We start from the raw sequence: 27,922 nt of genomic DNA on the forward strand, positions 1-27,922 counted from the left end.
TATCTTATTCATTGTAAGTTTTCATGCTAATAAATGTATGTTTAAGCAGGCACTGTAGATGAATAAGAGCGATATTAATAGATCTGATATGAATAAACACCAATTTCCCCATTTGTTCAATTAAGGAGTGGCTGACTAACACAAAGCTGGAAAAATGGTTGGTGTATACATAGGTAACTTCAAAACAAGATTCATAAAAATTGGATTTAAAATACCCAGAAGAGCTTGTTTTGAAGCTACACAACATGCAGAGGCAGAATTGGGAAGCTGAGAGAAAGATTGCTGTAATGGGTGAAAAGCAGCTATTTCTAATTTTATATTGAAATTCAAACCATTTGGGGCCTAAGTCCTTTGGCAATTTTCTACATAGGAATTCATTTAATGCTGTTATTTTTTTTCCCCTCACATTGATTAAATAGGACTATGGATGACATACTTTTAAATACTCTTTTCATATGTAGAAAAGATCAGAGAATACTGAACTCACCCAGATCTGATTCTCAGCTGGAGCAGAACAGAATTTCTGGCCCCATCACTGCTGTACTACCCATAAACATCCATTCACATTCACAATACTACCAGTAATGATCAGTCTTGCAATTGACAGATACAATGGTTTAGTAAAACCATCACATTACCAAAGGGTCACAGTAAGTACAAAGAACGGTGCCTCTTTAGAAATTATCCCATTCAACCAAAACATGTTGTCAAAGAAAAATTAATAGTGTACTGGTAACTGAATGAGATATAAGTTTAATATATTCAACAAAATCTTCATTATAGCAAAATAAAATACTGACATGGACCTAAAATAGAGATGGATGGTGATTTTCAAGAGCTATCACTGCCAGAACCAACTAAGCATATCCACGTAATTTTCATTTGATGGCAAGTGCAGCTGCTCTGAACACATCCTTCTAGGCTAGTTTCTAACCACACCTACTTCAAAGATTCTCCAAACCAAGTAAAATTAAAATCAAAGCAATACTGTTCATTTCTGAACTCGCACCATTTCAACCAGTCCTGAAAAGAAATCTAGATTCTTCATAGTTAAGTGTTTCTTAAGTCCCAGTTTCTTCAGCTGGAGATAAAAAGTACTCTGACTTTAAGTCTAAGAGCAGTAACAAGCTCATATATTTCAGGGTCTTTCACATATTTCATGTTAGTTTAAAACACATTTTCCACAAAAGAACTGAAGTAACTGGTAGTATGAGTAACCTGGTTTAAAAAAAAAAAAAAGGCGTGGGGGGGGGTAGGGTAGAGGGGGGTGGAAGATAGAGATAGAAGATACATAAAAATTGAGGTAAGGTAAAAAGCATGTTTGTAATTTAGTCTATTGTTTCTTCTTCAATTTGTCCTAAATTAAACTGTAATAATTTTTTTTGGGATTTGTATGAATTCCTGAGTTACTCAGTCCTGTGCCAACTTGTTTGTCATTTCACTAGAATTTGGGGGACATCCAGTAACTTCAGTATAAGTTATACAAGGGTATATAAGGACGATGCTTATCCAAATGAAAAGTTATTTTCTTTCATGAAAAGAAAGATTTTTTTTTTTTTTCAACAGTATACTGTGCAAGTACATACGTTTCATAAGTGTAGTGATTTGGCATAAACTAATAATCAAGCTAGTTTAATATGGTCTAGAAAACAGTGTGAGTTTGACTGGTGAGTTATAAATAACCCTGTACGAGCATAGCAGTGCAGGTACCTCATTGTTTACATACTTTATTCCCACCTCCTTTTCCCCAGTTTTCATAACTGAGTTTTCTCAAATACATGCACAAAACCTGTCCCAACCTCTCCTTACCCTTGTCACCTTTCTTTGTATCTTATGGAGTTTTATTATGCTATCTCTATACTATTACATTTTACTGTACAGCTGAGAAGGTGGAGCAGACCTTCACACAGTGTTCAAACTGAGGTCATGTGGCAGATGTATATATAGTGGCTAATGATGTCCTCCACTTCATTCTCTCTTTTTTGAAAATATTTGGGTTTTGACTACAGAGGAAAGTTAAGCTGAATATCATATAACATTTTCTTGTACTACTCAGCAACAAGATTCTCAGTGTAAGAGTTAATTCAGTACCTAGCGTTATGTATGTTAAGTTACAATTATTTTTCTTCCTATGTTTATCACACTGTGCATATCAACACGGAACTTGATCTTCTACTTTACCATCAGTCCCTGAGAGAGCCTTCTGCATCTTTTTTGTCATTACCCTTGTCTTCATTATGCTGAATAACTTCGCAAACTGTGTCACTTCACTGTTCATTCTCTTTCTCGGATCATTGATGAATACATCCCAGTGGGACTCCATGGTGATCCTTTTCCAGCAAGAAAACTGACCATTAACTCCTACCCTCCATATTATAAGCTGTTTCGGTGTGTGGTAAATGTGCAGAGTAGGAGGCTTCTTTATATATTTCCAAGTTTTAAAAATTATTTCATCTAACTTATAATTATTTCTAATACATGAATGACATTTTAATGATATCAATATATTCCTAAGAAGAGACCCAGCAATTATTCTTCTGAAAACTAACATTTTTTTTCTTATTAGAAGTAATTTGTTTGCCCTCTGTCACACCTTGACATTTTTGCTCAGTTTTTTTTTTAACATATGTGAATCACTATCTTTTTCATTACCAAACTGTCATAGACTTGTATATTTTGAAAAGAAGCAAAGTTTCAGTATCATTATACTTACACATTCACCCTGAAGCATAATTGTTCTAATACACAATTTTCATCCTGCAATTTAAAGAGAGTTAGCATGTCTTTTCTCTTTCCAGTAACTGTCATAGGATTTTCAGTATGCATTGGATAACACATGCCCTTTCCTGTTCCCATGGAAATCAATAGTAACACTTCATACCCATTAAACAATCAGAGAAAAAAAAATATGGGATCTAAGTAATTAGGATCTGCTTTTGTTTGGTCAGCAGTTCATTTGAAATCCAGAGAACTGTTAGCCAGGAAAACACAGGATGGTTTGCAATGAGCTAAAATGTTCAGATAGCAGAAATAAAGGTCAAATGCTCTGTGCCCCACCTTTCAGGACCCATGATACTCCTGTCCAATAACCACAGTGCTATGTTACACTGTGACTACAGGAATGCAAAGAAGGAAAACTGACTCACCTGGGCCAAGACATGCCCTGTGCACCTCAGGATCTGTGATACTCAACGCACATCCAGCGGGTAGCAGAAGACAGTGTAAGCAAACCCCATGTTTATTGTTGTGCTGAATGAAAACTTCATGTAATCCAGGAATGGGAGACCTGGGCAAATTTAAGCCACCGTGTTGTTTTTTTCAGTTTCCTATCTGACCTGAACATTTCTCAGCAGCTAATTCAGTGTGTGGTGCTGCACTATGTACCAAAGGACCAATCTAGCATAAAAAATAAAACTAATAGAAATGCAGTATCCTTTTTTTTTTTTTTTTTTTTTTTTTTTTTTTTTTTTTTTTTAAGGTTTCTGCACCCGTCTCTATGAGATGCTTCTGTGAGGTGAGATTTAAGGCAGTTTTAACCTGGTTCACTGTCAAAATGAAGGTAAGGATCTGACATTTTAAATGGGCTGTCATCATCTCTTGGTTGGCAGAATAAAATATATTTAGTCAAAATAAAAATAGGGGAAAAGATTCTTTATTTTTTCCTAAAAATCCCCCAGATTTGAAAGACTTACAAAAGCTAAACATCACATATGGCATTAATCATAGAGCACTGTAACTACAAGTTTTAATTTAATAAAAGGAAGAAGAACTTTCCAGATTTACCACGTTTTCTGTAACTGAACAATACAGAAAGTTCAGAATCAACCCAATAGCAATACTGTGTACTAGTGGCTGGATAGTAACATAAAAATATCATGAGACTCAGTAAAATGAAAAGATGAGTTAATCTTCTCAAGGAAGCATCATTATAATACCAATCCCATACACAGTGTTCAGGAACACTGAACACTGAATACAGTGTTCAGAGACAACCATTGCACTGAGTTGTGTTAGGATCACTGCAAGTTTTCTGAATGGTGTCAGCTTTTTGACAAAAATCATTGCTAACAAGAGCTAGAAGACAGTGTCAAACATTGGAGAATCACTCTGAACGAGAAGGCTGTGTGCAAGATACACTTCTATTGGTAAACTGTAACTGCACCACAGGTAACTGAGTCTGTTTAGAGACAGGTCAGTTCTTGCAGTCTTCAAAATGTCTTTCAATTGCATTTAAATGAACTCATTATCTGAAATATATGAATACTCAGTTAACTGAATCTTCTTTAACATAAGATTCCTTTATTGTGAATCTTTCTCTAGGCCCCAGAAAAAATGTAATCTATGATGCATTTCATAAAAGTGAAGTACAACATTATGCATCTGCTTTGCTGAAGCTTAAAATTTGTCTACTCTATACCTAGTGCATTTGATCTTTGATTTAACAAGTACCTAAAAAGAATAGGAGCAAGCAGACAGGCACTAACTTGACACTGTTACCCCAAATGGAAGTTTTAATTACCACTATCTCCGTTTTGCAGACCTAGTTTGTTCTCAACTCTGACCACATATTCAGCTTTAATATTACTTATGCTTACAGTGTTCTTAACAAAAAGTAGCACAAAATACATCGTTTCTTTCCAAGTCTCTCAAGCAGAATTAACTTGTTCTAGTGACAGATATTGAAGATCAACTTAATTCTTCGTTAAAGTGTACTGTGATTTGAAGAATTTCAGATTTTTTGTTTGTTTGTTTTTTACCAAAGAAATTGTGCTTGGGATCCAGGGTACTCTAAAATTTAGAAACTAGCAATTACACAAATGATGTTCTGGGGAACTCTGCCATGAATGTTAAAATAGTCTGGAGGTGTAAAATAATCATTCAAATGTCCCTGAAGAAGCACCAGATAGATAAAGATCGCTACAAATTATGTAAAACTTCCAAAACTAAATAAAAATTCTATTTGATAGAAAAGACAGCAAAACAGAAATATGTAACTACGAATAACCATTTTCCTTTTACACCCTCTTGATGCTCTACGTACTAGCACAAGGTCAGTACTTCTAAGGGCATTTCAACTTGACTACCTCACTTCTGCTTTCACCAGTCTTGCCATGTATTTTTCTATTCCTCCTAGTTTTCTTTACAGCAATTAATTGATCCTACAAGTCGTTATTTGTATATCATTGAGTTCTGTAAATTTTTTTTTTTTAAATCTATATTTTAAAAGTCATATTTTGTACTGAACAGGCCTAAAATGACACCAAAATAAGCATGATTACACAAAATCCTCGGGCTGTTCTTTAGAGCACATTATACCTATCCGATTGAGAAAAATAAAAAAAAAAAATGCAACTTTTACATTGTTTAGTTATCATAACGCTTTTACAGTTGTAAGAGACAATCCCCCTAACTAGCAAGAAGGAAAATAAGTTAAACAGTGATTACTGCCACTGATACATTTCACGGATCTTTTCTATTCTTTCAGTTGCGAATTCACAGACAACAACCTGTTATGGTAATCTGAGTTCAGATTTCATTTTTATTCAGTTTGATAATTTTTAGCAAAAATAGCTATGAAAATTGACCTATTCACAAAACTTACAAGATTTTTCCAAAATACTATTTTAAAAGGGGAGCTGAAGAACCAGAAAGGCTTCTGGTATGATGAAAAGCAAGTGATGTTTTTTAAAGCAACTCACATTGAATGAATTGATATGATGTATACATACAACATATACAGCTACATTTAGGTCTCATAACTAAAGAATATGTGTACATATACATAGACTTTGATTCTTCTAAACCAATTAACACACCTCAGAATCCACTACAAGATCAAACAATAGGTTGAACTTTAAGATGTTAGTAAGCGGCAGGACACATTACAGGGGGTTGGATAAAATCGGTATCATAATGTGCCAATGTAAGAACTTTGCTGGGTTTAAACAATGTTATGAAAAAATACAAGAGAATGAGTTAGAATACGAAAACATGAAGCAAATCTACAAGCTATACACATTGATTTCCAATATATTTGTAGTTATTTTGCCGAAGTTAGCAATGTAGAAAAGCATGAAAAAATCTGCTGTGATTTGACCATTGTAAACCTGTTTCCTATATTATTAACACTATTTTAAACCAGGAACAGCAGTAAGCAAAAAGTATAAACAAATAAAACAATGCAAAATTGTACAGGTTAAGTCAATAAAATTTTGTCAATAACTTCAGTAAGACTGACTCCAAGGAAGTGTTGCAATAGTAAGTTGGAAGGCAATACAAATACTTTCATATTTGAACTCAACTCTTGTTGAGTTCGAGAAGTAAAGTTCAGATTTTTCTGAATCTTATGGAAAGCAGTGTTCAAACCAAGCCTACAAGCTATTACATGAGAAGATTCCTGTTGCCGAGAACTTTATATTCAGAAGATGAGACAGATATCATCTACTTGACATTTCATCAGCATCTCAGAGTAAGTGCAAAGAAAGAAATTCAGTTCCAGAGTGTTTCACAGAAAAACTTTGTATTTTCTTTATCTTATTTTTATCATTTTTGTTTTAAACTAAGGTAAAGCTTGTAGGCATCTAACTTTGAAAATACGTGCAAAGTTTTAGTACAAGAAACATAAAAGAAGTGTCTTTCAGTTTTGTTTTCTTTCTAGGTAAAGGTAGGTAAATGTCAAGAAATCTCTTTAATTTTATATTCTAAAAAAGAATGATTTATGGGGAACAGAAATCAAATTATTACCCAGAATAGGAGGTTTTTGAAGGTAATTCCCAGTTTTCCTAAATGTAACACTGAAAGATCTATAATGATTCACTGGTTTATACTGTTAGGAGGCAGGAACTCCATTAATTATTCAACTCTATTAAGGAAAAAAAAAATAAATAAAAGGAAAATTAAACATAGGAAACATAGAAATGAAAATAAATATATTCACCTTTTCCTCACCCGTCAGAAGTCCCCAGAACTTTCAAATGAGAGAAACAGACGAGCTGAGACTTTGGGAAAAAAAAAACTGCTGTAATCATGGAAGAGTTTTTAAAGGTATGATGTCGTTGCTGTGGATTCTTGGTCTTTTGTAAATGAAGACACTGGTGCCTGACAGAATCTGCCAAGTGTTTGTATGGCTTGGCATGTAAACACCACTATATATCTGACCATTTGCACACCTGAGCTTGGAGGGCTATCAAAACTGTCTTTGGGTTTAGAGCCCTGAACAGCCCAGCAACACAGGCTAACATTTCATGCTTTCAGTGGAAACAACTTCAACTCGTTTAATTTGGCAGGCATCTCTTCACCTCAGTGGAACAAAATTTGTTTACTAATTACAATCTCTTAGATTTAAATGAGCATCTACATATAGCAGAAAGATATTGTGGGCACACAGTAAGTAGTAAGTGTAAGGATGTAAGTGTACTCACATGAACCCAGAGGTAAAGATCAAAAATCCACAATATATAAGTCTGAATCCTTATTCGGGAGCACACAGGTGAGAAGTTTAAAAGCAGAGGGAAGACAGAAAACACAGGTATACATCAACACAAAATTCTTATTATTTTTACTTTATTGAGCACAGAATTAGGAGTTGAATATAAAATAAAGGATATTTAAATATTAACTAAGGCAGTTTCAATCAAATTTTAAAAAAACAGCAACATTTAATAGAAATAGAAAGTTTTAGTTTATGAAAAACTTTAAATCAGAACAAAAAGCATGTAAAATAATATTAATAATAAAAAAAATCAGTCAGAACCTTCCAATTATGCTAGGAAATAAATATCTAAAATCTTTAACATATCTACCAAAGGAGAAAGAAAACTGTGGCAAACAAAAAGAGTTTTACTGTATTTTCAAGGATACAATATAACGCACTTTAAAAATACTATTTTCTCTACAATTAGTCTTAGACCTCAGAAATTTTCTTACCAGAATTGGTTCTAGCAATCTTCTCTTCTAGGCTCCCTCTTGGCCTGTATCCCAGTACAAATAAGAGAATCATTCACCATTTCCTTTCACCGTTGAAAGAACGTTCATGACTCTCTGAATTTTCATTTGGCTGATATTGATGTAACCATTAGGTATATCTAATAATTCTGTCCAGATTGTTTTTTCTGTATCCTTTCAACTTTCCTCTTTCTGCACTCAGGACAGACAATGTTAATTGTATAACCCTTAGAAAGTTTGTTGGAGGTACTCAGTGAGACAGATAACTGCAAAAGGATAAAGGTCAATTGCATGATTAAGTACTTGAGTACCACTCCAGGAGACTAGGTTGTATCCTTACAGTGTGAGAGTGATCATGAGATAGATATCCACACCTGCAGCAGGCAAGCCAAGGCAACATTTTTTTCAAAGTACTCAACACTCTGAGTGCTTAGCATTTTGCCTCATTCTCCTACAAATGTTCTAAGCAGGTATAGAGGACTTGTACGCAGTATGTAGAAGGTAGTCCTCTATATGCTTGTTGTAACTGTTAATCTAAAAAAAAAAAAAAAGACACTTTATTTCCTTAATATTTCAGAAACACCATACATTTTACCATGGTGTTAATTAAGGCTTTGACAATTATTCCTTATTAATTAAATCAAAAACAAAATCTATGCAAATTAAAATCATAACAGCAGAAGATGTTATTAGGAATCTGAAAGCTGTTTAGTTCTGGACATGAATCTATTCTGAATGTTCCAACGATTTTTGTACTGTCAGAAAGTGCTTTCTAAGGTTATTCACACAATTGATATTTGAAGGCAATCCCTAAAAGCTCCTTATTTAGTCGATAAAAAGAACCAAGATATGCCAGAGGACAATCTAGAAGTAGTGTTTAGTTTACAGTCCCTGAGGTGTCCTTCTGGGAGATTTTCTGCCCCTTTACAAACTATGCCAGTTGCAGAGGGCAACCTGCACAGACACTACTGAAGTATGGGTAGAAAAAGACAGCCTGCTTCAATGTGAACACTGAAAGTGAGGGTTTTAGCAGGGGCCTGAGTGCCATGAACAGAATGAACACAATAATATAACCGTGATTATATATGTGGTATCACACATTTTAGGTTCATCCAGTGTTCCTAAGCAACGTCCTTAGTTCTTGAACATGTACTGAAACTGAAATAGGGGAACAAAATCTGTATGAATCAGAAACTCTATGGAAAGTAAAGTTAAAGTAAAGCTTTAAGAGATCACTTCTCAGATAAAATGACTCTGTATAAACCTCTCATATGCACACACTTTCTTAACTTACATCTTTCTATCTTTAATGCATCCAACATAAGGCATCTGAACATCTACTTGAATACTCAGTAATTTCAATTGATTATTATAGATGGTTACAAGGAAGGTATAATGATTGCACATCTCAAGAGAACATGATCTATATTTGTTTAGATGTGTAGAATTAGCTTATCCAAAAGTAACTGTAAAAAACAGTCTAATAAAACCATAAGATCAGTTCCTAGAAGTGATAGTTAAATCAATAACATGTGCAACCTATTACTCTGGTTGACATAAGCCTTGAGTAGTCTGTCAGCGGAAGGTTATGCTATGAAACATAATTAAAGAAAGACAAAATTGATTACATATCTAAGTCTTGAAACTGGAAAGATATTTCTGATGATTATTGAAATATTGAAGTGTTTAATTTGTCTTCTGTTTGGAGCAAATCAGTAGAAAAATCTCTTTTGCAATTGTAATGCATTACTCCTAAATCTGCCCTTATTATACTTTTCCACTCTAAGAAGTGGTTATGAATAGATAACTGATACTCTTTGAAAATGCCAGTTTGAAATATATAGTAAATGAAACCAGATGAATACTTCCTAACATATCTCTGTACTTATTTTAATCTATCTCTACATGAGTTCTTGATGCAAATTAAAATTGTAGAAGAATGGTAATTGCTATTCCTATTTTTATTTAGGATACTTTTCTTCTAAATACAGGAAAACAAGAACAAGGAACGTATCTTGCTTTTGTGTAAGTCTCTAGGATGATTTGGATTATAATGGGTCCTGAATAAGAAAGAATCACTTCAGTGTTACATCTGACAAATCTTTTATATGTATCTACATAAGATGTCATTGTGTGAAGCCTATTTATTTTTCTTTTTGTAGGAAGGAAAATAATTTTATTGGTCTTCATGCAGACATCAGGGTTAGATGAACTGAGATCTAGTTTTAGAAGTACCACTGACAATACTGTACAACTTTAAATAGGTCATTTAACTATTGTACAATTCAGTTTGCCTTTTTGTGAAAGGAGAACAATAAGGTAGACAAAAAAATTAAAAAAAACAGTGTAATAATATTTATATGCCAGTGGTGTTGCAAGGCTTATATAATATGCTTCAGTTACCTTGATGTTATGTGGCAACTGTTACAGAACTACAATTAATCTATGACTATAATGGAAAAAAATACTGTATTTCATCATTTTTTTATTATACATCTTTCATAATAGTGTAACTTCAAAGATTTCAGTGCAAAGACATAGTACCCATGTAGCCTGACAGGAGAATACATGTGGTTGTATATCATTCCCACTTGGTGCTTCTTCTCTATATAATTCTGTTTGTTGGGAGAAGTGTTAAAATGATAAGAATGTAATCATTATTCAGCATCATAATCAAGAATCACCTTTGCATAGGAAACTTATCTAATTTAATCCATTTGAAATATATTTTAAACTGCTTTTTTTTTTTTTTTCTGCTAAATGAAAAGGATGGTATTTCAGTGATCTGCATTAGTTGCATTATGTCAACTGTATATAGTGGTTAATAGTATACATTACGCAAGACTGGGAGAGGGAAGTAGAGCTAACAAACGTTTCATAGTTTCTTATTTTCCTTCACCCACTTACACCATACTGATAGCCAAACCTAGTGGCTAAGAATTTAAAGCATCATGCACAAATTCTGGCAGGCAGGAAGCCTGTGAATTTCAGAGCTGTCAAGGCTGCATGTTTCAATCAGTTTTGACATCTCTTGGCATTTCTCTTCAGATTCTGCTTTCTATAAATAATTCCCCTACTTGGGTGTTATTTCTGGTTCATTTCTTAACACATATCAAGAATGCTTCTCACCTCTTACTATGTGTTTTCTTTGTCTTTACTTTGGAAATCCATATTAAAAAAAGAATTGAAACTTACCTGATACAAAAAAAAATATATCTAGTAGGTTTTGATGATGGTATGCATGTTGCATTTTAAATTAAATTTGTAATTTGCCCCCTGAGATCTTGGAGGAATTACCAGCATTTCCTTTTCTTATTTGAGATAGTTGGAGCTTCCTTTCAGCATTTTGTGTGAGATGGCTAATTAACAGTCTCAGTCACAGCAAAAGAGCTTAGGGAAGGAGTTACATCCCCTTCCATACCTCATTGGTTCAGAGCAGAGTAAGATATGCTGTGATTTCCTAGCATGCTCATTTACTGCTGATGACACCTCTGTAGGCTGTCAGGGGTGCGGAGAGAGTAGTCCATGTTTTTCTTATACAACTCCACATGACAGGCCACATATTTCCCTAAAAGAGGGGAGGTAGCTTAGTAAAGTCCACTTTGTGTCCTCATGCCTGGTATTTCATTTGACCAGAGCTCTCCAGGACTCTGGGGACCTCTGGAGAAAAAGTCGTGTGACCTAGGACCTAATAGCTCTTTAAATCTTCCCCGCTGATATTTGTACTTTCCTGTTTTCTTCTGCTTTCTAAAGTACACAGAACTAATAGGAATAATTGATTCTCTGAGAAGCATTCTTTAACGTAACTACTCAGAGGATTGTCAGCCAGTCACAAGACTTTTCAGCTTCCTTTCAGGGAATTGTTCTAATGAGGAAAGCATATCAGCCTCCCAATGAAGATGGAAATATTGTATGGCTTTCTGAGATGTTACCTTACCAGCATGATTCTGCAGTGTGTGGGAACAATATCTATCCCTTTCAATACCCAAAGAACTATTTGATAAGACAGTTGTTCCTGGAGAACCAGTAAGTGATTGTCTTGATGGATCTGGAATCGAATAATGGAAATATCTATTTAGGACTCTAAGAGGAACAAACTTCATAAAAATAATTAAAGGTATTTAACACATTTCTCTATACTTAAATCTTTTATAGGAGACTTGTATTTTCATTTCTTCTTCTTATTATTATTTTCGATTGCAGGCCTGATTGATGAAGCCATCTCTACTAATTTGCACTCTTCAAATCATTTTACATAACTAAAGAAAACTTATAAATTGAATGAATAGATTATGCAATAAAATGGATTTCAAGTTGAACTAAATTGAAATGTTGATAGGAACCATTAACAGATCCTAATGAGGATCCATTTTTGACAAGCAGTCTTTTGAGTTTTCCTTAATAACTCAGATTACAATAAAATGATCAGTAACTCTGCCATGCTTACATAAGTTTTTGAGGATAATAAACAAGTAAAATAACCATTAAAGAATGATCTGATCGCCAATAAATATTTTTTATTACAGAAACATTCAGTGAAATATGTATGTGAACAAAACGGTCAAGCTATGACAAAAGACCTATTCTAAGAAAATAGTGTTTAGGATTCATCAGCTACAAGCACTGCTGTATAAGCTTGCCACTGCTAAAGGACTAATGCAATCTTTGGTTATACAAAAAAAAGGGAATTTAAAGCTGAAGAATATACACAAAGTGCTAACATACTATGTATCTATCACAAGTCTTCTGTGTCTTGTTTTCAAACATACAAAAGTTCAAAGTGAGTGTGGAAAAACAAACAAAACAACAACAAAAAAGGAATTCAACAAGACCTCATTCTAATTCTCATGCAAGAGTTAAAGCACCTCAGCTTGTTCATCTCCTGCAAGAAAAAAAGTGATCATCCTGTCACAGAAAAGTAGCCACAGAAAAATACTCGAGAGTAGAAAAGAGACAACATATGGTAAAAGCTTCTCAACTTCACTGAGTAAAGCACAGAAAGCTCTGAATGTTAGAAAATGGCATCGTGCAATTCTTGAAAGAAATCCAGCATTTCTGTTTTAGCTAAGACACGTCCCTAAAAGTTCATTTGACGGACCTCAATTGTAATATCCCTAATAATGTTGCTTCACTAATTCATTACATCCTTTTACAAAGAAGTATTATTTTTGATTTGAAACTGGATTCAAATTTCTCCTAGGATTCCTTGCAATTCAGCATGCTAACTGAAAAATCATCATAAACCTCTTTGAGTGGGTACTAGAAGAGTACACTGGCCTTTCTTTAATTCCCTGCTGAAAAGCATGTATTCTTAAATCACTCCCGCAGTTCTTTCTTGAACCCATTCTAGAAATACAATGAAACTTGACCCAATGACTGATAATGCTCTCATGAATGTTACATGCAGTAGAATAGCAAATATACTCTTTTACTCCATATTCCCTTGAGTTTTCATCCAGGAATCATATCTTACAATTTTAAATAAGGAGCCTGGTTTAAACCTGTCATGCTACATGTCTCCTGAATAAGTGTGGGTTATGTCCTTATTTCAAGAGTGTGGAGCCTTAGAGATATTGATTTATACACATATAACATATAACTACATATTGGAAATATGGAAAATTTGACGTTCTAGAGAATTCTGTAAAAACTGCTTGTCTCACCAGTTTACCTCTGCAATATTACAGTTCTCTGTAAAATGTTGTACTTTGTTTTAATGATGTGTCTCATTGTAAGTATGCCAGCCCAGTGCAGCCAACTGCTGTCTTCATCTAGAACTATACCAACCTGGCCTATGGCTTCAGTTAATAGATATTGACATTAGCTAGTAATAAGCCAAGTAAAAACAAAAACAAACAAACAAAAACAAACAAAAAATACCCCCCCCCCAAAAAAAAAAAAAAATGCAAAAATTGTTAGAAATTCTCCCAGCAGAAAGTTTGAAATGTACAACTACTTTTTAAGATCTATCATTGTATTTTACAGATATCTGCTATTTAAAATGATTGGGGGGAAGAAGGAAGAAATGCACTCACCTGCAGCTTTAGAATGTGTCCTTCTTGATCCCCACCAAGGGGGACTGCATGCCATTCTACTCAAGCTATAGAGTGATTCAGAGCTGGAAAAAGATAGCAAATATATACTATTTAACATGAATCTAGAAGATTTAGTTGCTGTGTTTATTTTGGTTGTCTATCTTGTGCCTATTTAAAGAGCCCCACAGGGGAGAGCTGGAACTATAAGAATCTGCAGAAATATTTCCTGAGATGCTAAATTATCGTCAGTAGAATTAGTAGACCTTTTCCTTACTGTAATAAATAAATTAAAAAAAAATAAAAAATAAAATAAGATAAAAAAACTTTTTTACTCCCACCTCACAATGGCTGGAATCCTTTTAGCCACTTTGGTTTCAAAACCTTTTCTTCCTCATCAATTTGCCTCCGTAGATTTTCACTGCTGGCAATTAGCGAGCAAAAGAAATCCTGCTGAGGAGAGCAAGTTAAAAGGGGACTTAAGAATGACTGTGTCTGGGAAACAAGCAGCCAATCTGGAGCAGCAGATTTCCAAATTTCAAATATACACATTACAGAGATGAAGAGACAGAGCAACCTCTCTTCTTAATTTCTTTTATCTGGGTCTCCAATCTGCTCACAACAGTGTTTAGTCCAAAACTTAGTCCACTTCAGTGGGTTTGGAAAGGAAATTGCTAAGATTCTAGTATTCATTGTACCCCCCAAAAAAAAAGAACAATTTAGATAATGGCTCACTATTGTCTGGATAATAACCAAATAACGCTTTTCACATCCAAACCATTTCAGTCTGGCATCTCCCAGGAAGCCCTAATGTCTCCAGATGAAAACTAGAACATTTACACAGGGGGAAAGCTCTTCCCGCTGCCCAGCTTTGATCTGTAACATGAAGAAACTGAAGACACTTTCAGTGATTTCAATAAATCAGGGTAGTCAGACTTATGTGCCATATTTATGAGGAGGAAAATAATCTTTCAACTATGGATCAGCTTGAGATCTTTCCTTAAGGTCATAAAAACTGCATAAACACAAGGCATAAGAGCAAAACTGTTCCCCAAGTGCAGCTGTATTATAGCTGCTCTTGCAAAAAGTGTATTTTTGAACTTTCAAGATCATCTTAGTGTCCCCGTTCATGAAGCCTGCATGGTATTTTAATGGTGTGAATAAATGACAATGACTTTAGGTAAATTATCTTTAAAACATTGTCAGAATGCTGCTAAATAAAAGATGGCTTTTCAAACAGAATGTAAAATGTCACATAACATATCATCACTAAATAACTCTGTTCTTTGAGGGAAAGTAAAACCAAGGATGCAAAATTCTTTCTAGAAATATTCACATTTCACAAACAAAATCTGAGAATAATGAAAACATTTTAAAAATCAATTAATTTCAGTTTCCAGCATCAAAAAAGCAAACATACTTTTTGAAGTTGCCTGGTTCTTTTTGGTTTGACTCTGAACTATTAGAATGTAACAAGAGCTATAAAGAAGAATTATGAATAGAGAGAAGCAAGATAATGGTTTATTTATTTATATATATATATATATATATATATATATATATATATATATTTTAGTAAACTAAACAAAAAGAAAATTAACCAAGTGACATAGGAATTCACTTTGTAGCTGCTCCAGCAGGCAGGCTTCTATCACTGCAATTGTATTTTTGACACTCACACTCTTGCATACTAAAGGAAGAACAGAAGCGAGAACTGTTTTGAACAGTTTCTTGCCTCCCCAAACACAGCAATCTTCTACCCCAATCGAAAGAGATAATCAGAGAGACACCATTTGGTCATCACAGTTAACTGCCACATACTTCAGAACAATTTCTCAATAGAAGTTCTCTAGTAACTTGAACACTTTAAAAAAAAACTAAAGATGGTACTAAAAAATAACTATGGTGCTGAATTACATTTAATGTCTGATCTGAATTTTCATTATTTATGGAGGTTCTTCTATCCACTGTTTTGATTTGAAATATGCATCAACTTTTTTTTTAGGCAAGAGTAAATTGCTGAACAAGATTTCTCAATCTATAATCCTGCAACAGTTCAGCGCTGGCATATGGGTTGAAATTCTGCCCTTACCTAAGTCAGTGGGAGTTTTTTCTATAGATTTCAGTAGGGCCTGGATTTTTTATTTTTACTTTTTTTCATTTTTCAAAATTAGCATTCATTTTTCAAAATTAGCATTTTGCATTTTATTTGTCTTATTTACCTACTTCATTGGCATATTATTATCCATTTTCATCAGATGAGATCGCATACATGTACCAGCATACATATACACCAACCAGCATACATAGACACCTACAAACCTCTATCCAGTCATTTAATCTTGCCTCTCAAGCAAAATCACTAACATGTATTATGGCAACTCTGTCTTATTATCTGTTACATTGAAATGGGTGTGTTGAGGGACAAAATAAGATTAGCTATGATAAACTGGTTGTAATATATGTTCATTGCTACATGACACAAAATTATCTGATGGTCTGAACCTCAGGGTTGTAACTTCACTGTTCTCCACCCATTTCTGCATTTCAGGAGTGTAACCGGACAAAGCAAAATTAATCCTTCCTATTAAAAGTTGGATCCTTCGAGCATGGTTTTGGCCAACCACCTTTCTTGCATTCTATTCAGAATCAAATTTATCACTTCTCTGTCACTGTTTCATATGATTTCTCTTGTCTGACTACATTGATTAAAGCTAGGCAAGTAAGCATCAGCAGAACTGCTTTGCTCCTCCAGTTGTCCTCCACCTTGGGAAGCGAGCAATGGAATGCCTGCAAGACAACCTGATTTATTTTTGCTATCCTGAAATGCTCAGGAGAAAATTGCTGGTTGTAGGCAGGCAGTTCTTCTGCCTGCTTGTACAAAGTGCACCATTACTAGGAAATACAGACATACCCTTTGAAAGTGATTTTCAATGCAGACTGACAAATCCAGTTATAATTCAATGGAATGCTCTAGAGGAAAGTATGAATGTAGCATAGGGGATACAGACTATATTCTAAATATTTAATTTTAGAGTTTCTACCTGTTAAATAGCCAGAAGAGGGTGTCCATGTATCGTGCAACCCGTACATCATCCACCCTCCATTACATACTCATAATATATCACTGGAGTTTGCAGGCTTTGCCACTTCAATAATAAGTACAAAATTCTGACCTTAGGCCACCAGGTCAGCTAGTCTTCATATTAACCCTTTGCTCCTGTTAAGAACAATGAAACTGAGAGTACATGTAAAAGATCAATTTGTTGTTGTTGTTGTTTTTTAATGGCTTTATATAGCATTTTATCTGCATTTGCATTATTCCTTTTAGGAAACAGCAATGTAACTTGGCCATTTATCAATGACATGTATTGAGATATCTGCTCTTAGACCCCTGTATTTTAAGGTTCCAAATAACAAAAATGGTATACTTAATTTTATAATTTAATCACATTAAATGTTTAAATCATGAAATAAACTGCACTAAGCTGAAAGCTTCCAATAAGGTGACAATGCTGCATTCACTCCCTTTCAAAGAAATATTTAACGCTGACTTTTTAGTATCTAATCACTTTGGAAAGTTTGAGTGGTCAGAAGTATCTTAATCAAATATTAATTATTTCAATTAAAATCAAATCTGCTGAGCTCACACAACATTCTTCACAATCATTTTTATCACTCGTAGTTCTTCACCTGTATTCAGAAAGAATCTAATTTTGCACAATAGCAGTTCCAAAGGAGCATTTGCTTCACATGGGGTAAATGATGTACATTTTTGAATTTGTCTGCCTATTCATTCATCTGAAATTGCCAGGAAACTCCACTGGAAGGGAAACAGAATGCTGAACGGGAAGATACTCCTGTTAAATGGCACATAGTTCATCCTAGTTTTATTGTTTCTCCTGTAAGCAATGGAGATAATAAGAAATTGGCTTTTATTTGCTTTTGCTTTATGCACATCAAATACAGAGAGACTGAAGCAGTACAGGGATATGATATTAAAAGTCAAATTACACTACAAAATCACAACCAACACTTCTTTACAGCAGCCAAAAATTAAATGCAAATAACAAAAGTATTCCTTTGGGGTCTTTGATTCAGTAAGGTGCTAAAATACATTTATAGATTTATGCAAAATAATAGATCTACTGAAGTCGAAGATAAAGTAAAATTAGGTCCATGCTTAATAACGTTATACTGAACTCTAGCTTAAAATATATATATATTTGCTCAAAAAGATGCATGTTGAACTTTGATTGTATAGATATTACCATGCCTGTACGGTTAAATTGTCTGATACATACAGGTCCTTGTTTTGTGCCTACCTTACTAAAGAAAATCCAGATTACTCTACGGATTACAGTAGGATAAAGTAGTAAGATAACCCTCATTTCTGTCTTATAAGCACTTCTCAGGGATTTTTCATTCTATCATCCTTTCCTCCCTTCCAGTGGAAAAGTTCCTTTGCATTAAAAGCAACCCATTCTTAGAAATCTAAAATATAATTCTGTAGAGTCCCACAGAAAACATACTCTTTTAATTAAAGCTGAACCCCTTTCCTGATTTTTCGTTAAGTGACAAAAATAGAGAATTATGTATTTAGTAGGATGATGAGAGACTAATTTTGCTTTTTTCTTCTTCTGGGAAGTGTTTTATTGTTTGCCTCCTTTCTCTTGCCTGCTTGCTGTGTAATTTAAGACCGATGCCTCCCTGTATGAAACAAAACTTGATCAGAGAACAGCCTGCACTGCCATCTAAACAAATTATGTTTTAGTCACTGCTGATGTTGGCTCTGTCATAATGGAAATGCATAATTAATGCCTTTGCTTTTACTGCTTTGAAGGAGAACTCCCTGAAACTGGTTCAAGAGGGGGAATTTTAAGACTGCACCCTTTTCCTTTCTAACCATTATCACAATACATCACTATAGCTGTCACTTACTAAAAATGAATGATTGGATCAGTCATCTCTACAGTTATTTATTAAATCCACAGCCAAGGCATTAAATAATACAAAACTGCTGTGCAGTAAGAATTTGGCAAAGAATAAGAGAGAAGTAAAAACTCAGCAACAGGTGAAATCCTATATTTCTCCTTTTAGAGGAGCTTGAAAAGATTAAGCTATTTCCATTAGTTTCCTGCAGAGTTGCAAGCAGTGATAATAGACACGTGCCAATTTCACTATTGCATTGCACTATGAAATAACATTTTAGATCATCTTTCACCTGTGACATGACTCCAAATATCCCCAATTAACAGCTTGCTTTTTATTTTCAGTTTTTGTTGTTGAATTTATAGCAATGGCTAAACATCTGGTATTATGACTGCAAATGGTCTCCATCTTCTCACCTCTGGGATGTGGTATAGCTCCAAACTATTTATACTTTGATCTAAAATTCTAAATGACCAAATCATCCTGCTGTAATAGGTCCTAAGTGACATTAAATGGATGGTCTCAGCTTTTTCTTTCCAAAATGGACAGCTCTCTTACCTCTCATAGCTACCGCAGTGCATGAAAAGCTCAGCACAATGAAATAACAGGAACACCATTTTCAGAACTGAAATCACCTTTCATTTCTACAAAGACACTCATAGGCCAAGAAATGGCAAATGCATAGCAATAACTGTGCTCTATGCACATTCCCATGTCATCAGAAGCTTAGCATTTTTAGCTAAGTTTATTATCAGTGGGTCCAGCAACCACAGTAAGGAGCGAAAGGTATCTATCCCTAAAGAGTTGTGATCTAGATTGGATGAAAACATGGGCAAAACAGGCCTGCCCTCTAAAAATCAAACTGCTTCTTGTACACCATTCCCTTGCAAGATATTTCTAAATATCACTCCTATATAGAGTTCCTTATTTCCACAGAAGTTTTCTGCAAATCTCAAATTCCATTGTTCAATATCACTATCCAAGTGATAACTATCTTCATCATCCTATGTATGTATGTAACAATCATTGCCATCTTATTTTACAAAGGATAAAACTAGGGTGGCTTCTTACGTAAGGGTTCCTTTATTTTATTTTATTTTTTTTTTTTGTCAGAGTCAGAAATAGATTAGAAGAAGTTGTAAAGCCCATGTCTTGAGCTAATATGGATTAGGTAAGCTACTCTGAAGTCATCAACAGCTAAGATGAATTCAGACAAGCCTAAAATCTGTTCCCAAATCTTCTGATTTCTGGACTTGTAACTGAATAACTCATTCAATTATTTCAAATCCAAAGAGGTAAACATGGTGAATATGCTGCTAAATATGATACCATTAAGCTTGAAAATATTTAATTCACATTAAAAAAAGTTTGATACGAGTTCATACTAACAGTAGCTCACCATAAAGAAGAGAGTCATCATCAAATTTAAAGTACTACCTCCTTTTTAAATGTGAAAATTTCATTTTCATACATTAGTTGAGGGAAAGTTAATAACTTTAAAATAATCAAAACTCAGCCAGAACTTTTCTCATCTTTGGAATCTAAATTCAGATTTACTTAGATTTATTTATTTATTTTTTTCCCCCCATGGAAACTTCATCACCCCATATTTTTTATTATTCTCTCTCTCTCTTTTTTTCTTTTTTTTTTTTTTTTAATGTACTAATGTGTCCTGGAAAAACAGCTGGGACAGAAGAAGAATGGGGTAGAAATACAGACATCTTGTTACCAGCCTTATTCAAAGAAGCCTACAAAATCAAAGGATTATAAGCCAACAACAAATTAAATTTCAGATATTGAATTAGGCTGGATTTGAATCATTGTGCGGGATATCATCTTCTGTTCCGGCACTCAAATAATGAGAGACTGGGAACAGGTTCAGCTGCTTGCTCTGGCACAGCTGCTGACATCCTTTGGACGGGGGGACTTCCTTTGCAGACCACCAAAAACCCCAGTTTGTCCTGGTCCCTCCAGTCTTCTTTTCAGTCAGTATACTGCCACATAAATCTGTTTATATGTCAGCTGTCAAAACCGGTTTTTAGGTTATACACATAGCTGCAAAAGGATCAAACCTTTTGGAGGGTGACATAGGCCATGCAGGGCAGGTGTTAGACTCCAAACACCCCAATCAGGTGCTCCACGGGCAGGACACCTGTGATCTGGATGCGGTCTGAAGAGCTGTCTCAGCAGCTCACATGCCGAGGTGGCTGATGTGGGTTTCTCTTTCCCAGCAAGACAGTGTAGGCCTGCCTAGGGCCTCTTTTCTCTTCTGCAAGAGTAGCAGATTGGTGAAAACTAAGCTATTTATAGTCTGATGTGTTTAGAGACAAGAAGACCACAAGGCATATTAAAGTACGGAGAAGGCCACTTGGCCCAGGCAGCATTCCTTATTAAAATTCTTTCCTTGTTTCTACTCATTCATCACCTCAGTTGGCTCCTGCCTCTGAAACTATGAGCACCAATAAACAGATATTGGAACACACAAAACGGAGTAAAGAAAATGCCCTGCCCCAAGCTGAGAGTTTTGGGTTGTTAATAATGATTTCCTTGCAGTAGAAACTTCATGGTCATTAGCTATTCAACACAGCAGAGCCGCCTGCATTTCAAAGCCTTCAGCATTTCTAATATTCAGGACCTAAAGTTTCCAAAACACGGGAACTTTCCACTGAACATTGAGAAAAACAACAGAGGAAGACAACTAAAAGAAGCTGTGAGGTGAAATGACAATGGCTATGAGAGTCACTCATCACCATCAGAAAAACCAGCATGCATCCTCGAAGGCACCTATAGAAAGTGACTGGCAGCTGTGTTAAAGGTCACAAAAATCTCTCTTAGTACATTGAGTGTAATACCAAATAAGCAGAAAAACACAAAACAAAAGCAAACCCAACAGTTATGTGCATAAACACACACACAAGTGGAAAAGAAAAAGGCCAAAGTCTCACTGAATGCTCTAGTAATTGGGAAGTACACAATACCCCTGGGTAACCACATTTCTGAAAATCTATTACTGGAAATCCTGTCTACTAAACTTAACAATCTGACATGGAATTTCTCACACATATCACTGCAGGCAGACAAATGTATGAATCCCTTTGAGGTCTTCATAACACTGTCAACAGATATCCCTGTGTTAACCTCCCTCTTGCACAGCTATTTTTGTTTGTCTCCTTAGTTTGTAGGCTCTAAGGCTATAATTTATTTTAATTATTTGTTTTCATGTCAAATGAGTACAGACTCTGAACAAGAAAGACTATTAGGCTTCAGCATATCAAATAGCATTGTAAAGATGCTATTCAATTTGTAGGTATGAGAATTTTAGCATTTTGATTTAAGGTATTGATACACTGAACATATTTATAAAGATAACAGCAACTTACATAACAATAAAATAAATTATATAGCATTGTGATAGAGATCTTAAGATAACAGCCACTGTATACAGTATTATCAAAGGAGAAAGAAAACAGGGAGTAAATATTATAGCACATTTATCATATATATAACTTGTGAGGTTAGGACCCTTATCTTTTTCATGGATGTTCCACTTGAGTAGTATAAGGATAAATCTATTACATTGTACCTTTGTCTTCAGTTGTGCGTTGTGCCATATTTCACTCACCACGGGCAAAGGTAGAAACAGAATTATGTTACAACAAACTGTCTTTTTTCCACATTAGGTTTCATCTTCCTTATTATATGTACTGCAACACTTGCAATAAATTGCTTAATATACATTTAGCTGAGTTTGAATCTATACTTTATCCATAAAGATAATTCAGAAAGTTTTGTTTCAGTGTAACTGGGAAGTAATATCACTGGAGAGAAGGAAATTAAGCTGAAATAAAAATATTGTGAATGGAGAATTGGGACTAAAACCTCAAGATGATTGCACAGAACCATTGTGAAGTTCCTTTATTATTTTATAATTAGAAGGAAAGCACAGACTAGAAAGTTAAGATGGAAGGAAAAAAAGCTGCTACAGCTGTCTCAGAAGACCAATACCAATGAGAATATCTTCTGCTGTGCCCTCTGCCTCCTGCTGCTACAGGCAACTGCTGTGCCTTCTTTGCTTCTGTATTATCAGCTGTGTTTTCCACACTGCACACAGGAGAGTTTGGGAAAGGCAGTGTGACTAACAGTCACAGAGGCAGTGAGGTAGGCAAGGGAGTTAGAGGAATTTATAACCCTCTTGCTCTCTTAAGCTTATGCATGGGAGTCCCTGATATAGGCTAATAGGTTGTTTTAGTATAATACGTAAGCTGTTATTTTCCTCCCTATTTATATACGCAACAGGATTTTCTATGTCATGGAGTGGAAATTATATCTTCAGTGCCTGTTACGGCTTGAAAGGCCAACGTATTTGTTTTCCTTTGTAATGCTGCCATTAACGTAACATCTTCCACTGCACCCCAATGATACTTTCACAATTAAGTGAAAAAAATTGTAGAATATTTTTGTAAAACATTCATAATCCTACTTTTGCAAACACATTCTGTGATTTGGTCAAGTTCAGCTTGAATGCTAAACCCTTTTTCCCTTTTCTGAGTACTGACCAAAAATTGAGATGGCTATCTCTTGGGAAATACCTCTTATAGCAGAATTTATTTTCATCCTTAGTTTGTGTCTAATATCACTATACATCCTGAGTCTTGTTTTCATTCACAGAAGCCAAAGTGTATTATTTCACACTGACAAAAATAAATAAATAATTAAATAAAGATCCTTCTCCAGGGTTTTTTGCCTGTTTTGTCCTGCATTCTCTCAATGAGCAGTGCAACTGCTCATAGCAGTGTAATGAATATATCATTACTGCAGCAAGCCACTCCAAATGATTAGGGGAGAGCCCTTATATCATAGCCAAAAACAGATGAAGAATTGGATCCTCCATTACCCAGTTAAGCTGAAACCAGACAAACCAAGTGAGAATGAGAGTGATTTTGCATTTTAACTTTTAATAATTCTTTAATCCATCTGAAATGGGGGAGTGAGAGCAAACAAAACAGAATCCCCACACAACTTCTCTCCTTTGTGCTTTATTCATATTCCCATTTCTCCCTGAATTCTGTATTCCTCCATTTTTAGAAGCTATTGGTTGAATATATTAAAACTCTGCTATACTTTGAAGTACTAGGAACTCACAGAGGTTTTTTTTTTTTCTATTCTTCTGCTCATTTTACTAGTGAAATCTTTTGTGAAGGTACCCTATTGCATTGAAAAGTTACAGGCACATATGAACAGACAAACTTGAATTAGGGATTGCTTGTATTCTTTACAACCTCTCTTCCTTTCTATTTCACGTCCTTCTTGTAACCTAACTTTTCTATGCCATTTCTCCCTACTTTCACTTCAGCAGATTTCTTTATCACATCTTGTCTTAGTTTCTGTATTTTCCTTGTGGAGATGTGCGTATATACCTGAAGCTCCCTCAGAACCTTGAAATATTTTCTATGTTTTAAAAGCAGTCTTATCTTAATTCGTAAAGAAAAAATATTAACTTCAGTTCAAAGCTGCTTCATGAAAAAAAAAAAAAGCCCCACTTCTGAATCCATGAACCAGAGAGAATGCACAGAAATCTCTGCAGGTGTTTTTTTTTTTTTTGGTTGGTTGGTTGGTTTGGTTTTTATCAGCAATTTAAAAACTAAAGCAGCAATGAAATACAAATACAAAGAGGGAAGCTGAACAGCAAGTTTAAGGTAAATGTGATCAATTTTGATCTTCAGAACTTGAGAACCTGAAAAATCTGTGCAGACTGAGACTGCATCTTACACACAATTACATGTAATCTTAAGAGCTGAAACTGAGAGGATTACTTTACTGCTAGCTTCAGTGAATACTAGCAGCCTGATTGCATTTTCAGGACACTGGTGGGCAGCAGCAGATGGTGGTCATTTCCCTGGCAGGCCATATCTAGGATAATCACCAGACACAGTTCCAAGGTTTATGATATTATAAACCTTTCTTTCATTTCTCATTCACTGCATGTGGAAAATACGGCCCTTTCAACTCCCTTCTTATTGATTTTACACTAGTATAACACCTTTGCTTTCAATGATTTTTAAATGATTCAATGGTGGAGTAAAACATGAAAATAGACCTTAGAAAGTCAATAATTTATTTATTTTTTTTTAAAGAGAATCTTAACACTGTTCTTATTTTATGCATTTGAAAATGAGGTATATTTTTATGTTGATCAATGAAATAAAATGCAATAATTACTAGCAGAATCTGCTGCACTGTTTCCTGGCAGAATTTAATACAGTAGCTTTTTTAAAATTGCTGGTGGTTAAGATGATTCTGAAATAAATTTGCCTGTGAGCTAACTATACCTGTAAGATGAGTAATACTTGAAATGGGCCAGCCAGAATCTAGAACGCCTGTTCTAGATTTGGACTAGGTGAAACCTTTTGGTTTTATTGCTGGATTTATTGCAGTACAACAAATGAGGAAGACAAAACTCAGGGCTTTGGAAGTTTACAGGATAGATGATAAGGCAAGTTAGAGCACATGGGGCAAGACCAGGCATAGATCTGCTTCAGCAGAACACTCTTGTTCACAAAGTTTTACATCAAGGGTAAAGAAATTAACTGCTGATGAGTCTTTATAACAATGAAGACACTCACTGTAATAATAAGCTTACTTCACTGTGGTCAAATTGTCTAAGTCTGAACTTTCGAGACATTTCAGAGATCCAATCTCTAAGCACTGAGATTTACCCAGTCAGTCCAGAAAGACCTTGAAAAACTTAAGCATTTGGCCAACTGAAGTTCAACAGGAAAAAGCAGAAAGTTCTGCACCTAGGGCAGAATAACCTTGTGTGTCAGAACAGACTGGAAGCCAACCTGAAGAGTATCAACTATGCTGGAAAAGGTTGGGTAGTATCTGTGGATGCCTAGCTGAAAATGAGCTAACAGTGCACTCTCAGAGCAATGCAAACTCAAGTCCTTGGAGGTTCTTCAGACTTCAACAGACAGCTCTCGCTGACCTGATCAAGGGCTGGTAATAGTCCTACTTTGAGAGGAACATTTCGGTAGGCAACTTTCTTTTCAACCAACATTTTGATCCTTTTTTTTTTTTTCCTATATATATATATATATATATATATTTTGTTATTGTTGTTCTTGTGCATTAATTTGATGATGAACCAGTCTCTTAAGAAATGGCTCTTAGTCCCTTATAATAGGGACTAATAGTAGTAGGTGACACGCTTTATTATAGATTTTTTCTGGAAACCAACGCTGGCAACAGTACTACTAAACAAAGTACATACAAAACATGTAATTGCATTGGTAAATATTTACCCATCATGAGTTCATTTCTTCTCTTGGTTTTCAAATCAGGTATTAGCAGGTCAGGGCCAACTAGAACTCACTGAAACAAAGAACAAAGGGAAAGAGAGGTGATTAGAACTTCCACCATCTATACCTCTAATGTGTTTGTTACTTAAAATAGAAAAGCATAAGAACACTTATTTTCTCTCTCACAGAGGTTGGAAAACTCTGATTTCATCTACAGCTGATTGCAGAAAAGTCATACCTGATGGGATGAAAATGAGTTACGTCAGTTTTACAAAGTAGGGAATGTATAGGGATATCATAGATGAGGGACAAGGGGAAGAATTTAAAATAATTTAAAATGATAATTTAAAAAGCTGCTTAGAGTAATTCAGTGCTTTGTTTTCCTTTTTTTTTTTTTTTTAATTAAGTTAGTAAACAAATAGAAAGGGTTAACCTACTTCATCTAGACCAACTTGCTTCCAAAGTATGTGATATATTACAGTGGAGATGGTGCATGCTGTGAACTGTATCATTAGCAATTTTGTTTCAGATACGGAAAAACATCACACAAGTACACAGGTTATTACTGGGAGTTTGTTGTTTTGTAGAAACTATTAGAGAAAATAAAATATGTTCCTCTAACTCCTACTGAAGGTTCTCTGAGACATTCTTATAGAGTCCTGTCATACTGACCTTCCATGGCGATTTCCTTCAGAACTTGCCAGAATTGCTCCTAGGCAAGCTCAGAAACAAGAATAAAATGGGAATTGACAGAAGATACTCTTCCAAGAAGTAAATATATTGCCTCAGTAAAGCTCCCATCCTTTACTGACCCTGAGTAATAAGAGACTTGTCCTGAAGCATCCATTTGGCTTCTGAATTGCTGTAAGAAAATGAAAATAAGGTCTGTAAGATACTAATATTTCTTGAAATAGGAAGGGGAATCATTTCTGCCCTTTGATTAATCCCTCATGCACTGCTCTAGTCCATTAGAGACATAAAGGTGCCTTTAACAGGCCTCTGAGCAAAGTGCTTTATGCAACATATTCCCTATCCTTGACACAGACATAGAGAGTATCTTAAACAGTGTCTGCGACTAACGCAAAGTATTCAGAAACAGAGAAATGCCTCCAGGGAGCTCTTTCTGCCAAGAGAAATTAGAGCAGCTCGTTGTTATTCTGACGTATGTTGGAAGCCAAGCCATGCCCAGGGCTGTGGGGTCAGAGAGGTGCAGCCTGTAACCACTGCTCTCCCCTCTGCTCAGATGGGCCGTATAGAGGAACAAAGGCATGAGCATTTCCAGTTCTGTCCATGTGTACCAGTGAAGACGTCCCTTCAGCTTCAGCAGTCATTCTGGGTCCAGCTGAAATGGTGAAGGTGCTATTAATGAGGTAACAATCTTCAGAAAATGGTTGTACTAACCTTTTTGGAAAGGGAATCTGTGGAATGTATGGTTCTGTTACATCACACATGGTTCTGGTGCGATTCACATCTCGTTGTGTAAGGTTGCAGTGAAAGTCACTGAGAATTTAGCTGTTTCTCAAAAAAAATAAAAAAAATAAACAAAACAGAGAGCTGCAGTGCAAAACAGAGAATATTACATGTGTAGCTCTACTTAGACCGCACCAAGCAATAGAAAATAGGGGAAAAGGGGACTGACATTTTAAACGTTCTTTCTTTTCTGAGTCCAACTGATACAGGTAGAACCGTGCACTTACTAGTGGCATTACTAGACTA

The 27,922-nt window shown here is 35.1% G+C and overlaps 2 long non-coding RNA genes across 3 annotated transcripts in view; both read right to left on the reverse strand.

The window, feature by feature from the left end:
- The window catches only part of LOC121069523, a 41,555-nt gene extending 34,717 nt beyond the window's left edge, over nucleotides 1-6,838 (reverse strand). Inside the window, exon 1 of the long non-coding RNA XR_005819476.1 lies at nucleotides 6,745-6,838. This is a non-coding gene — a long non-coding RNA (uncharacterized LOC121069523). The remainder of the gene's footprint in view (nucleotides 1-6,744) is intronic.
- A 1,087-nt stretch (nucleotides 6,839-7,925) lies between these two features.
- LOC121069776 lies at nucleotides 7,926-27,680 on the reverse strand. 2 transcript variants are annotated; one of them, XR_005819613.1, is made up of 4 exons: nucleotides 27,608-27,680; nucleotides 26,210-26,279; nucleotides 13,980-14,062; nucleotides 7,926-7,970 (listed from the first exon to the last, which is right to left on the reverse strand). It is a non-coding gene; the product is annotated as an uncharacterized LOC121069776 (long non-coding RNA). The 2 variants fall into 2 exon arrangements; XR_005819612.1 differs by lacking the exons at nucleotides 7,926-7,970; nucleotides 13,980-14,062 and adding exons at nucleotides 14,318-14,426; nucleotides 20,981-21,177.
- Between the last annotated feature and the right edge of the window lie 242 nt (nucleotides 27,681-27,922).

The sequence above is a fragment of the Cygnus olor genome, chromosome 4, assembly GCF_009769625.2.
Source record: "Cygnus olor isolate bCygOlo1 chromosome 4, bCygOlo1.pri.v2, whole genome shotgun sequence".
NCBI lineage: Eukaryota > Metazoa > Chordata > Aves > Anseriformes > Anatidae > Cygnus > Cygnus olor.